Source organism: Neophocaena asiaeorientalis, unplaced genomic scaffold, assembly GCF_003031525.2.
Source record: "Neophocaena asiaeorientalis asiaeorientalis breed wild unplaced genomic scaffold, Neophocaena_asiaeorientalis_V1.1 scaffold1132, whole genome shotgun sequence".
Taxonomy (NCBI): domain Eukaryota; kingdom Metazoa; phylum Chordata; class Mammalia; order Artiodactyla; family Phocoenidae; genus Neophocaena; species Neophocaena asiaeorientalis.
The window spans coordinates 222770-232614 of NW_020174472.1; positions in this window are offsets into that span (position 1 = coordinate 222770).

Consider the following 9845-nt stretch of genomic DNA (forward strand, 5'->3'; position numbering starts at 1 on the left):
GCTTAATTGCTCCGCGGTGTGTGGGATCTTCCCAGACCAGGGCTTGAACCCATGTCCCCTGCATTGGCAGGCGGATTCTTAACCACTGCACCACCAGGGAAGCCCTCCATTTTATATTCTTGCCTCCTTTGTCGTAGGTTAATTGACCATAAGAGTGTGGGTTTATTTCTGGGTTTTCTGTCCTGTTCCATTGATCTGTCTGATTTTGTGCCAGTACTGTACTGTTTTGATTACTGTCGCTTTGTATTATAGTCTGAAGTCAGGGAGCATGAGTCCTCCAGCTCCATTCTTTCTTAAGATTGCTTTTGCTACTAGGAGTCTTTTGTGTTTCCATACAAATTAAAAGTTTTTTTGTTCTAGTTCTGTGAAAAATGCCATTGGTAATTTGGTAGGAATTGCAATTGATCTGTGTAGATTGCCTTCAGTAGTATGGTCATTTTAACAATATTGATTCTTCCAATCCAAGAACACTGTGTATCTTTCCATCTGTTTGTATTGTCTTCAGCTTCTTTCATCAGTCTTATACAGGTCTTTTGCTCTCTTGGATAGGTTTATTCCTCAGAATTTTATTCTTTTTAATGCAGTGGCAAATGGAATTGTTTCCTTAATTTTTCTTTCTGATATTTTGTAGTTAGTGTATAGAAATTCAACAGATTTCTATATATTAATTTTATATCCTGCAAATTGACTGAATTTATTGATGAACTCTAGTATTCTGGTAGTGTCTTTATGATTTTCTATGTATAGTATCATGTCATCTGCAAACAGTGACAGTTGTACTTCTTCTTTTCCAATTTGGATTTCTTTTCTTGTTTTTCTTCTTGGCTTGCTGTGGCTAGGACTTCCAAAAGTATGTTGAATAAAAGTGGTGAGAGTGAGCATCCTTGTCTTGTTCCTAGAGAGAATGCATTCAGCTTTTCACCATTGATTATGATGTTAGCTTTATCATATATGGTCTTCATTGTGTTGAGGTATGTTCCCTCTATGCCCACTTTCTGGAGAGTTTTTATAAATGGATGTTGAATATTGTCAAAAGCTTCTTCGGCATCTATGGTAATGATCATGTGGTTTTCATTTTCCAGTTTTGTTTTTTGTTTTTTTTTAATTATTTATTTTTGGCTGCGGTGGGTTTTCGTTGCTGGGTGAGGGCTTCCTCTAGTTGTGGCTAGCGGGGGCTACTCTTCGTTGAAGTGTGCGGATTTCTTACTGTGTGGTGGTTTGTCTTGTTGCGGAGCACGGGCGCTAAGCGCGTGGGCTTCGGTAGTTGGGGCACGCGGGCTCAGTAGTTGTGGCACACGGGCTTAGTTGCTCCGCGGCATGTGGGATCTTCCCGGACCAGGGCTCGAACCCGTGTCCCCTGCATTGGCAGGCGGATTCTTAACCCCTGAGCCACCAGGGGAGTCCCCATTTTCCAGTTTTTTAATGTTGTGTATCATCACATTGACTGATTTGTAGATATTGAAAAATCCTTGCCTCCCTGGGATAAATCCCACTTGATATTGGTTGTGTGATCCTTTTAACCTATTATTTGGTTTGCTAGTATTTTGTTGAGGATTTTTGCATCTATGTTCACCAGTGATATTGACCTGTAATTCTTTTTTTTGTGATATCTTTGTCTGAGTTTTTTGTTTTTTTGTTTTTGGCCACGCCACACAGCTTGTGGGGTCTTAGCTCCCTGACCACGGATTGATACTGGGCCCCCTGCAGTGGCAGCACGGAGTCCTAACTACTGGACCACCAGGAAATCTCTGTCAGATTTTGCTGTCAGGGTGATGGTGGTTGCACAGAATGAGTTTGGAAGTGTTCCTTCCTCTACTGTTTTCTGGAATCATTTCAGAAGGATAGTTGTTAACTTCTCTAAATGTTTGGTAGAATTCACCTGTGAAGCCATCTTGTCCTGGACTTTTGTTTGTTGGGAGTTTTTAAATTACTGATTCAATTTCAGTACTGGCAATTGGTCTGTTCATATTTTCTGTTTCTTCCTGTCTCAGTCTTGGGTGATTGTACCTTTGTAAGAATTTGTTCATTTCTTCTAGGTTGTCCATTTTATTGGCCTATAATTGCTCGTAGTAGTCTCTTATGATCCTTTTTATTTCTGTGTTTTCGGTTGTAACTTCTTTTTCATTTCTGATTTTATTTTTTCAAATTTATTTGTTTTGTGGTATGCAGGCCTCTCACTGTTGTGGCCTCTCCCGTTGTGGAGCACAGGCTCTGGACACGCAGGATCCTGGACCGGGGCACGAACCCGTGTCCCCTGCATCCGAAGGTGGACTCTCAACCACTTGCGCCACCAGGGAAGCCCTCTGATTTTATTGAAATGGGCCCTCTCCCTTTTTTTTTTTGATGAACCTGGCTAAAGGTTTATCAATTTTATTTATCTCTTCAAAGAACCAGCTTTTAGTTCCATTGATCTTTTCTATTTTTTTAGTCTCTATTTCATTTGTTTCTGCTCTGAATCTTTATGATTTTTTTCCTTCTACTAACTTTAGGTTTTGTTTGTTCTTCTTTCTCTAGTTCCTTTTATGTGTAAGGTTAGGTTGTTTTTTGAGCTCTTCCTTGTTTTCTGAGTCAAGATTGTATCACTGTAGATTTCCCTCTTAGAACTGCTTTTGTGGTGTCCCATAGGTTTTGGATTGTCATGTTTTCATCTCTAGGTATTTTTTGATTTCCTCTTTGATTTCTTCAGTGATCCCATTTGTTGTTTAGTAGCATTTTATTCAGCCTACACGTGTCTGTTTTTTGCAGTTTTTCTCGTAGTTGACTTTTAGCCTTATGGCATTGTGGTCAGAAAAGATGATATGGTTTCAATTTTCTTAAATTTACTGAGGCTTGTTTTGCCACCTAGCACGTGATCTATCCTGGAGAATGTTCCATGTGCACTTGAAAAGAATGTGTCTTCTGCTGCTTTTGGATAGTATGCTGTATAGCAGGGGTCCCCAACCAGTCCGTGGCCTGTTAGGAACCAGGCCACATGGCAGGAGGTGAGCGGCAGGCAAGCGAGCGAAGCTTCATCTGTATTTACAGCCACTCCCCATCGCTCGCATTACCACCTGAGCTCCACCTGTCAGCATTATGGTGAGTTGTATAATTATTTCATTATATTATTACAATATAATAATAATAGAAGTGCACAACAAATGAAATGTGCTTGAATCATCCCGAAACCATCTGCCCTGCCAACCCCAGTCTGTGGAAAAATTGTCTTCCACGAAACCAATCCCTGGTGCCAAAAAGGTTGGGGACTGCTGCTCTATAGGTGTCAGTTAAGACCATTTGCTCTACTGTGTTACTTAAGTGTGTGTTTTTTATATCCATTAATGTAAGTGGAGTGTTAAAAGTCCCCTACTATTATTGTATTACTGTGGATTTCTCCTTTTATATCTGTTAATATTTGCCTTATATATTGAGGTGCTCCTATGTTGGGTACATATGTATTTACAATTGTTATATCTTCTTGGATTGATCCGTTGATCATTATGTAGTGTCCTTCTTTGTTTCTTGTAACAGTCTTTACTTTAAAGATTTGGATTTGTCTATTTCTTTTTGTAGTTCTATCAGTTTTTTTCCCCTGCTTCAGGTAATTTCTTCACATGCATGTTCTGATGAGTATTCAGGTAAAATTCACCTAAAAATTCTGCAGATGTCTAGGGTTTTTTCCTCTAAGAGCTTTCAGGCACTTCATCCTGTGAACTCCAGTCACCTCAGTCTCCGTGACTTTTAGCTTAATTTCCTCAACTTTGGGAGGCAACAGCCTGGAAACTTTCCATGCAGTTATCTGGAGAAATCATAGTACTCATCTCATTTGTTTCCCATTTTTCAGCAGTCTCTGTTTCATTGCCTGTTATCCAGTGTCTTGAATGCCAAGGTTTCATGTTTTGTCCAGTGTTTTATTGTTTCAGATGGGAGGATAAACAGTTCTCTATAATTCCATCTTCACCAGCAGATCTCAAATAAGCATTTAGTTAGGGTAGGCCTCACTGTGGAGCTAGGATTTATTTTTAAAAACAGGGTTGCAATTAACAGTCTTTCACATATGCTTTTGAAATTTTTTACCAATATTTTTGGAGAATTAAATTGCTGGATCAAAGGATAGGCATATTTTGATAGATACTGCCAACTTGCCTTTCCTGTTCAAACTAGTATTTATCTAGAATGAAGGTTACCTAGAGAAATGTTATGTACCTTTGTCCAGTGCTGCCTACATCTTGCCCATCTTGAGATATATTAGTAAAGTTTTTCAGAATTTCTTCTGCCTACTTTTTCTCCATTATGCCACTTTACCAGAGGGCAGACTGTGCCAAAGATATTGGCATGTTCTTTTAATGTGGCTCTGTTAATTCTGTATTTTACTTTTCATAGTGTGTGATGTAAGGTGGTATATTGGGGTTTTTTTTCCTCACTCTGTTCAATTTTAGTAAGAGGAATTTCTAAATCTGAGTCTACTATCATTCCATAGGGTCTCTGAAAGACTAGACTACATTTTTGAATGAGTAGAGCTCTTCCTGATCTGGCTGTTTATTAAAGGCCTGTATTCTAGACTAGTAGGAAATTTGTTTTAGCCTAGTGATTCTCTTGTATTACCGTGTATTCAGATCACCTGGGCATCTTGTAAGATACAGATTCTGAATTACTAGCTCCGGGTTAAGGCCCAAGGTTCTGGAATCCTAAGAAATTACGAGGTGAGGCTGATGCTGCTAGTCCAGGCCCCACATGTTGAGTAGCAAGGATTTAGCATTTACCTTGCAGTCCTGCACATCATTCGCAGCTTCCCTCTCCTCTGTCAGATGATAAATCACCTCTTCAAAACCCATGTATTTCCTCCTTGAACACTCCAGCTCCTCACCCCTACCACTCTTTTGCAATTGTAAACAGAATTTCTGGAGACTTCTAAAGCCAGACTTTTCAGAGTAATACTGTGGCTTCAGTTGAGGTGCCTTTTCTTTTGCCCTTCCAGATATGCCACTACTTTGGAGGTATTTTGTGCTCATCAATGCATCATCAGTTTCCTCTCCCAGGATTCTCACATTTAGCAGCATTTCCTTGTGGATTTTGAGACTCAGAATTATAGACGTTTCTTTACTTCATCGAAGATGGAGTTTCCTTCTGTTTCTTATTCTTGTTGCTTTCACTTGGTTTCAGAAAGGAGAAATGGATAGAGATATCTTGGTCCCACCACTTTAAATTCAAAGTTAGTATTTTTAAAAGCTCCTCATACATACATTTGAATTTGCCTCCTTATGGGAATGTACCAGTCTGCTACTCTTCCATAGAGACCATGAAAAGGGGCGGTGGGGGGTGGGGGGGGAAATGGAGTTTTTCTAAACTGGAAGGCAGTCCCCTTTGTAGAGCAGATCTGCTGTCCTTTATGTAAACAGCTTCACTTTTTGTTGGCTGTCTCTGACATCTGTGCAGAAAGCCTTCTTTGGAGGTCTTTAAAGGGAACTCCCCTGATGTCTCCTGGCATAAATGGTGCAGGTGAGGCTCAACCACTTGTCACCCAAGCCCTAGTCTCTTGCTGTTGGAGTTACCTTGTCCAATGTGCAGCCATCTCAGGAGTCTGGCAAGATAGCTTAATTACTAGCAACTGTGTACTGAGTCCAGTTGACCCCTGGAAATTTAACTTACCCTTGCTACAGGGGCTGAGGCAGCTCCCTATAATTACACACAGTATTTTTGCAGCAAAAGATAGGTATATCTACACACTTAGTGAGTCAGTGTTGCCCTCATATGTCAGTTCAGGTCTGTTGTTTTCTTTATGGGAACTGATTCTCAACTGCCCTCCATCCTACCCCCATCCCATGGGAATTTTGTTAATTGGCCATCCAGTGATCCAATTCCCCTGGTATGTGAACTTGACCCAGCTTGGCCAGAGTACCCCCTACCCTGGATCTGGTGATTGGTCCAGAGTGGGCACATAGCATAAACTGGAACAAATTATATTTTCCTCCCAGGGATTGACATGGAGGCTCAGAAAGAGATCACCTTGCTTTTGAGATTAAAAGCTCGAAGGATTTTTTAAGTGTAATATCATCAGATGCCATTTTCTTCCTGCCAAGAGACAGAACCTGCCAGAGGATGAAACAACTGAACACAGAGCTGTGAGCTATTAATCTCTGATGAGTCTGAACACTTACATGCAGCCTACCTGAGACTGTAACATACATGCTCTACATCTTTGAGTTATAGGAACTAATAAATACCTTTCTCCTGAGCTGACTTGAATTGGGTTTCTGTCATAATCATGATTACAGTTGTAATTTTATTTGTAAATTTATCAACTTTATACAGTCTTTCTTATGAAAGGTAAGGATTTAATTCATCCCACTGAGTTACATTAGCTCCTCTGATGTGTTTTAACTTGAAATACAGCTAACCTACATTTCTTATTCTATCGCCTTTAGACATCTCCTGAATCCCCTCTATATACAGTGAGCATATTTCCCCTTATCCTTGCTTCAAGCTCTTATTTCCTTGTCAACCTCCCACCATCCAGTCTATATCAGCTATATTTTGCCTTTACGTTATTAGGTAGATATTAGATATGTAGATATATATACACATAGAGACTTCAGTGATTTGTCTATTTTAAAGTTGGAAATAAAATAGCATTAGATCGTTATCACCACGTAAATATTATTCTCTGAAGAGTCAGAGCCAAGCAATGTGTGACGATTACATTTTCTGCTCTACAAGTCCAATGTTATGATCCCAGTACCCACTTAAAGGAATCTATTCCTTGTATCAGTCATATGGACTTTTTTTTTCATATTCTACTTATTTTCCAAAGTCATGTGACATTTTATGGGGGCTTGCTTTATATTAGGACCATAATATCTGGTATGGCTTCTCCTTTTTTTTTTTTTCCAGAGCCAGTAATTGTTTTTCTTTCCTTCTGACTAACTTTTGTCTTCACCATATTACTAAAATCCTCAAACTTTGTATTAATTCTATTTAATGTAACCCACCCCTTTCATTCTTAAGTTCCTCTTCACTGACTCCCTGGATATCTAGGCTACCAGTAATTTGGTCTGATTCTTGCAGGGTGATCATCCTATTCATCCTCAGCACCACTTTACTGGGTTAGATCCACTGTTTAAAGCCTTTCCTGTTTTTTACCTTTTCCATCCAAATTTTGCTGAAGCTAATCATTCAATACCCTATTAAAAGATAGTGGGAGTAAACTGAAGTAAACTGGTAATACAAAATATCAGTACTTGGCCTTATGCTTAATTACTGTTTGGGTATAAAGTTCTAGATTCAAAGCAGTTTTAACTCACAAGTTGGAAAGTGCTGTTCTGTATTCTACAATCTAATATTGCTCATCAGAGGGAAGGCTAATGCTATCTTGATCATTATTCTTTATCAGGAGAAATTTCCATATTTTGAAAGCTTTTAGGATGGCCTCGTCTTTAGTATTATGAAATTTCACAAGCGTATTTCTGGGTGTCTTTTGTTTCTATTGTAATTGTGCTTTTTGCCACTTCAGCCTGCCCAACATTGAGTGAGCTATTCCTAGCTGAGTGTTCATAATTTTCTTCAGTTTAGAAAGATTCTTAATCATTTATTTGATACATTCCTATATTTTCTCCATTAATTTTTTTTCTGGAACTCATTAATTAGATGTTAGACCTTCTGAACTTCCAGGTCCCTTTTGTTTCTCATTTAACTTTTCAATTTATGAACTTGAAGAGTGTCCACAATTTTCTTTCAAACCTTCTATTACAGCAATAATGTTTTTTCATCCTTAGGAGTTCTGTCTTATTCCTGTTTTTGGTAGCTTCCCATATTTGCTTTAAAAGTGCAATATCTATTCAAATCTCAGACTAACATAAATTTTTATTTTCTTCTCATTGTATAACTTTCCCTACTCTGGTTCAGTCTCTCTCTTGGTCCTTATTATGTTGGTACTTTTCTTCATCTGTGATGATCCTTAGCTGTCTGTTCACGCTTAATAATGATATGGTTTGATTATCTTAGGTAGATAGCAGGAGGTTCTCTCGTTATTCTCATTGTAGATCTGTTTCCCTGAATGAAAAGGTTTACTGGGATCTCTGCCTGCATGGGAAAGGCTGGTGAGTTGATGGGAAATTCTCCAAATTCCAAAAAAGGTTTCAACTTAGGCTGCCAACTCTCACTCTAGCTGCTCTAGTTCTCCGTGAGTTTGTTGAAGTTTTTCATAGTTTAAGTTTTTAAAATTTTAACATTCTTATTTAAAACTTCAAACATTACAGATAATGGTAAATCTACCCTCTTGACCAGAATGTCCAATTCTAGTTCCCTCCCCCAAAGAAACACTTATCAGTTGGATGTGTCTGTTCAGGACTTTTTCTAAGTATTTGCATACTTATATAAATGTATTATAAATATATTTTAAATATATAATACTCTATTATTCTGAAAATTTTCCATTTTCAATCAGTGTCTTTTAGTCAAATCCATACCAATATTACAAGTCCATTTTTTTAAACTGGTGCTAGTATTTCTAGTCATGCCTCTGTTGATGGAAATTTAGACTGTTCCCAGTTTAATGTACTGTGCTGCCCTCCAAAGGGGTTATAGTGAGCATTTTTAAAACTTCAGTGCCTCCAAATTAGCACTGATGAGAGTATTTATTTCTCTACACAACTACCAAGTTTTTTTCTTATTGTAGATTACTTAAATTTGCATCTCAATACTAGCAAGGTTAAGCAGGGACTCATATTTATGGTCCACCTGTATTTCTTCTGACTTGCGCATTCTTGTCCTTTGTTCATTTTTATTCTTACTTGGTTGTCCTTTACCTATTTATAAGTACTCTTACATCTTTCCCTTTGTATTATATTACAATTTTTTCCCATTCTGTTTCTTATCTTTGTCTTTTTAAAAGCATTCTAACGTTTGATTTAATCTTCATTATGGCTTTCATTTTTGTCTAATTTAGGAAGATATGTCCAACAGCAAAGTCATAAGCATATGGTACTATTTTCTTCTAATACTTTACTATTTACTTTAACATTTAGGATTTTATTCAACTGGAACTAATTTTTGTGAATGGTGTGAAGGAAGGATCCATTTCAATTTACTTATAGAAGAGAGGGTGGAGTGGGAAAGCTGTTGGCAGGGGTACTAACATAACTTTCACATAAAAAGTCATTAACTGTCTTGTCATCGTGTCTCCTTATTACCCAGCCTCTACACAAGCCAACTCAAAGCATGAACTTTTCTAGGGACCCTTTGGACAGACTGACTCCCTTTACTGAAATCCCTGTCATGCCAACATTTCAGGTAACAGCTTCTTCTGCAACATTTCATGAATAACCACTCTTTTCCCTTTTGTCTTTTATAAAACTTGATTCTTTCATCCACTGATGACTTCTGCTCTTTTTTGATACCTTTTAAATTGTTTTATCTGTTTAATAGGATATGGAGGAAAGATAAACTTGTGTTTAACTGCAAAAGAAAACCTTGATTCCCAATGAAAATTTTGATGCTGACAAGTTACCTTTCAGAAATACCGTACAAATTCATACACCCTTACATCAGTACATAGAAGTACCTCCTCTCCTATGCTTTTGCAATGCAAATTTTATCAATCTGATATTGAAAGATGGTAGTTCATTTGTTTAACTTGTGTTCTGATCCTTGTGAGATTCTGTACTTACCACTTTCATCAGTCACCTGTTGGCTCTTTATACCCTTTTGCCCATGAGGGGAGGAGGTGTCATTTTTCTAAATGACTTGTAGAAGCACTTTTATGTTAAGTATACGAACTTCATAAGTTAAACATATTTTAATGATTTTTTCCAACTCTAATGTTTAAAAACCTTTCGTTTGTACTATCTTTGACTATATAAAAGCTTTAATTA